This window comes from Rutidosis leptorrhynchoides, chromosome 2, assembly GCF_046630445.1.
Source record: "Rutidosis leptorrhynchoides isolate AG116_Rl617_1_P2 chromosome 2, CSIRO_AGI_Rlap_v1, whole genome shotgun sequence".
NCBI classification, from domain to species: Eukaryota; Viridiplantae; Streptophyta; class Magnoliopsida; order Asterales; family Asteraceae; genus Rutidosis; species Rutidosis leptorrhynchoides.
In genome coordinates, this window is record NC_092334.1 from 642,225,334 (window position 1) to 642,230,141 (window position 4,808).

The 4,808-nt window shown below is 33.7% G+C and overlaps 1 non-coding gene across 1 annotated transcript; it reads right to left on the reverse strand.

Moving 5' to 3' along the window:
- Nucleotides 1–3,888: 3,888 nt before the first annotated feature.
- On the reverse strand, nucleotides 3,889–3,995 carry LOC139895264 (small nucleolar RNA R71). The gene has a single exon (XR_011775723.1). It is a non-coding gene; the product is annotated as a small nucleolar RNA R71 (small nucleolar RNA).
- Nucleotides 3,996–4,808: the final 813 nt, after the last annotated feature.

The following is a 4,808-nucleotide window of genomic DNA, read 5'->3' on the forward strand; positions in this document are numbered from 1 at the left end:
CACAAGTACATACTAAATTCTACACTGAGTTAAACCGAAAATCCCTTAGCTTTTGGTAACTAGTAGCTGCCAGTACATAGGATATAGACTGGTGGGCGCAAATAATTGTATATGGATCCATAGGGTTTGACATCCCCGTCCGAGCTAGAGCGCTAGCCTTTTAACGAACGTATGTTATTTGAGTTTATGACACGTTAGTTTGCGTGTATTAAAACGAATGGGGTAATTATCATTATAACGTTAAAGTTTAGTTACCAGGGTGCTCTGTTACCTAGAATCTATTGATAAATTTTTGATGAAATCTTGTGGTCTATCTTTATATATAATTATGACTCGATCAATTAAACATATAACTCACCAACATTCGTGTTGACTTTTTAGCATGTTTTATTCTCAGGTCCTTAGAATGCTTCCCCTGTGATGTGCTTGTTGCTTGCATGGAGTCTCTCATGCTTTGTATAAAGTTTATTGCATTCGAAATAAAACTGGGTTGTGTAATAAATAATTTGACTGTGATGTCAAACTGTATGATAAAAACTTATGTATTTTGGGGATTTGCTTATACCTAAGCACTCACCCACATGTTTATAACTTTCTATGTTTAGAAAGTCACTTATTTTAATGAATGCAATATTTTATCAAAACGTATCATATAGAGGTCAAAACCTCACTGTGGAATCAATGATTAACGTGCCGCGTCAATAGCGATTTTGATGGGTCGTTACACAAATGATCAAAAAGCTTAAATATACAAGATACAATTCAAGTGGTTCAATTTATTAATTAGAAACGTCTAAAAATTACAAGAGTACAAGTCGCGGAACGCAAAGTACAAGATATCTAAGCACACGAAAAGGCGTTCAAAAATCCGGAACTGAGACATAAACCGAGCATCAACGCGCGAGTCAACGGACCTAAAATTACAAGTCAACTATGCACATGAATATAATATAATATATATATATAATTATATAAAATTATATATATTATATATTTATATTTAAATGTGTCGGCAAAGCTAGCAAACAAATCAACATGAGCTGGATCAGGAGGCCATGCGATCGCATGGCCTGGAAGCTTATTTTCCATACGATCGCATGGCAGTAAAAATGTGGCCAAGTCCTATAAATAGCACAGAATTCAGCCGAGTACTACACACCTCAATTTTCTTTCTTTCTCTCTATGTAATATATATTTATAATTATAATTTTAATTATAATTAAGATTAATAATAAGTTATGGTTTAGTTGGGTTAATGTAAGAAATGTTTTACGGGTTTTAAAGTCGGAACTCTGTCCGTGTAACGCTACGCGATAAATAATCACTGTAAGCTATGTTCTTCCTTTTTAAATTAATGTCTCGTAACTAAGTTATTATTATGCTTATTTAAACCGAAGTAATTATGATGTTAGACTAAATATTAAAGACGGGGTTATTAGATTTTGTACCATAATTTGGGTTTGGACAAAAGACCGACACTTGTGAACATTGGACTATTGACTATTAATAGGTAGGGGGTATTGTCTAATTGAATGACAACTCATTGGAACCTGTCGAACCTATCTTCAAATTAGTTAATCTAATAATTATTAAATTGATTACGAATGTCCTATTTAGTGACGTTTATACGACATCATTTACAATCATTTAATTAATCAATTGGATTGGGTAATTAATTATTCATTATGGCCAAGTGAATAAATTAATGTATCATGGACTAATTAAAACAGGGATGGATTACATACAAGGATAATTGGTGTAATTGTTAATAAAGTATTAAAACCTTGTTACAGTTTAAATCCCTAATTAGTTGAAATATTTGACTTCGGAAATAAGGTTAATTTGACGAGCATTTTATAATTATGACCGATGGACTATTATGAGCAAAACCCAGATAGGTATCAAATAAGCCAGGACAAAGGACAATTAACCCAAAGTAATAAATTAAAATCAAAACGTCAAACAACATGGTTACGGAAGTTTAAATAAGCATAATTCTTTTATTGTATTTCTCATCGTACTTTTAATTACTGTCATTTTATTATTCGCAATTTTAATTACTGTCGTTGTTATTTATTTTAGGCATTTTAATTATCGTCATTTATCTTTACGCTTTATTTAAAATCGACAAACCGGTCATTAAACGGTAAAAACCCCCTTTTATATATTATTATTACTATATATAATTATATATATTTTATATAAATATAGTTGTTAAAAATATAGTACGTAATCGCTAGCTCCCTGTGGAACGAACCGGACTTACTAAAAACTACACTACTCTACGATTAGGTACACTGCCTATAGTGTTGTAGCAAGGTTTATGTATATCCCATCTATATAAATAAATAAATGTTGTATCATATTTCGCCGTATTTCATATTAAAAATAATACTATTTCGTACACCTCCGCTTCACACATCACCGTCTAACTTTCATTAAAAAAATTTGTAAACCCTTGACATGTGTATTCCATGTGAGGGTAAATACATCTTTTTACCCTTCATCGTCAATTTCACATTCATCTCCATCTTCATCTCCATTTCCACCTCCATCTTCTTCATCAAAACATTATAAACTCTAAATTAATTAATCCCTCAAAATCAAATACATCAAAAAAGTTGTTATTGTGCCATCGGTTTTCTTTTCAAACTCTTGAAACTAGATTGAAACTAACAGACTTTCAAACTCTTGAAACCAATTAAAAATTGTTATTGTACGAGCGATTTTTTTTACGTGTTTGAATTAAGATTTAGGCACTTTCGAATTTTGCGACGCCGTTTATATAATTTAGTGCCTTTTAAGTTATTGCCGTTTTGGATATAGAATTCCTTTTAAGCTTTAATTCCTTTAGACGCAACTTTTTAGATTTAGTTTTTAGACTTTTAAGTTTCGACGTTTTTCTTTCTTATTTTTATTTTTCGACGCGCTTCTTTTTCTTTCTCATTTCCACGCTCTAGTTTTTAGGACATAGATTTTTATTTCAAAATTTCGACTAAAAATTATTTTAAGCGGTTAAATTGATAGACATCCAAATTTTCTGGTTCGTAGTAATAGTTGGATTTGTTAGTGGCTGAGTTGTGGATTTTCCGACTTAAAGGATCCTGGCTCCCTGCTGCATCTTTTGGCTATTCAAAACGTGGGCAAAAGCAGAAAAGTCTATTAATTTAATAACTTATATAATTTTTATTTTTATAACTAATAGGATATTCAGTGAATGCACCGAGCAAAACGTTCACCACCTTTCATACGTTCACCACTGTAAACCGATCAAGACATCTAGCCAATATTATCGCCGTTGATTTTTCTTTAGAATCATCATCTAGTCAAACAAGTACTCCAACTCAAAATCCCGATAATTCATTTTTTGAACCCGACTTCACAATTGAGAACCCGGAGAATATTCAAGGACAATTCCAAGATCCTGAACCACTAATCATTCCTCCTGAACTACAACCCATTAAATCAGAAACCTCTAGTGATTCGGATTCAACAAATTCAAAAATGGAAGTAACGAAACCTCAAAGTATGGAAGACCGAATGAGAGCCACACGCACTGGCCAAGGTCACGCCATTATTCAGCCAGATGTTAATGCACCAGATTATGAAATCAAAGGACAAATCCTACACATGGTAACTAATCAATGCCAATATAGTGGTACGCCAAAAGAAGATCCAAACGAACATCTTCGAACCTTTAATAGGATCTGTACTCTATTCAAAATCAGATAAGTTGAGGATGAACAGATCTATCTCATGTTATTTCCCTGGACTTTAAAGGGAGAAGCCGAAGATTGGTTAGAATCGTTACCTGAAGGGGCGATTGATACATGGGATGTTTTAGTTGAGAAATTTCTTAAAAGATTCTTTTCGGCATCTAAAGCCGTGAGACTTCAAGGAGAAATTGTTACGTTCGCGCAAAAGCCAAATGAAACATTATATGAGGCATGGACAAGATTCGGAAAGTTGTTGAGAGGATGTCCTCAGCACGGTTTAGACACTTATCAAATAGTACAAATATTCTACCAAGGTATCGACATTGCTACACGAAAAGACATCGACACAGTAGCTGGTGGTTCCATTATGAAGAAAACCGCAACCGAAGCTCACAAAATCATTAATAACACAGCCTCCCACTCGCATGAGTGGCATCAGTAAAAAGACATTTTTCGTTCATCTAAAGCTGCTAGAGCCGATTCTAGCCATGACTTTGATTCCGTTTCCGCAAAAATAGATGCTTTCGAGAGATGAATGGAAAAGATGACTAAAGATATTTACGCAATACGAATCAGTTGTGAGCAATGTGGTGGACCACACTTAACGAAAGATTGCCACATTGAGCAAACGATGGAACAACGTGAGAATGTTTCCTACATGAACCAAAGGCCGGGAAATAATTATCAAAATAATTATCAACCGCCAAGGCCGAACTTTAATTAAAATCAAAACATTCTTTACAATCCAAATGAACCCAACAATAACTCGTACAACCAACAAGGTCTGAATAACCAACCAACTCAAAACAACACTTTCAATCAACAAAGACCTGGCTTGTATAAATCACCACAACAAACCGAAGAGAAAAAGTCAAATCTGGAAGAAATGGTACAAAAGCTAGTTGAATCTCAAACACAATTTATTGCATCTCAAACCCAAACAAATGAGAGGTTTGATCAGTCATTAAGAACTCAACAAACTTCCATTTTGAATCTAGAAAAACACGTAGGTACTCTTGCTAGCATAATGAGTGAGAGGGAACAAGGAAAGCTACCGAGTAATACTGAAGTAAATCCTCGGAATGAGAATGT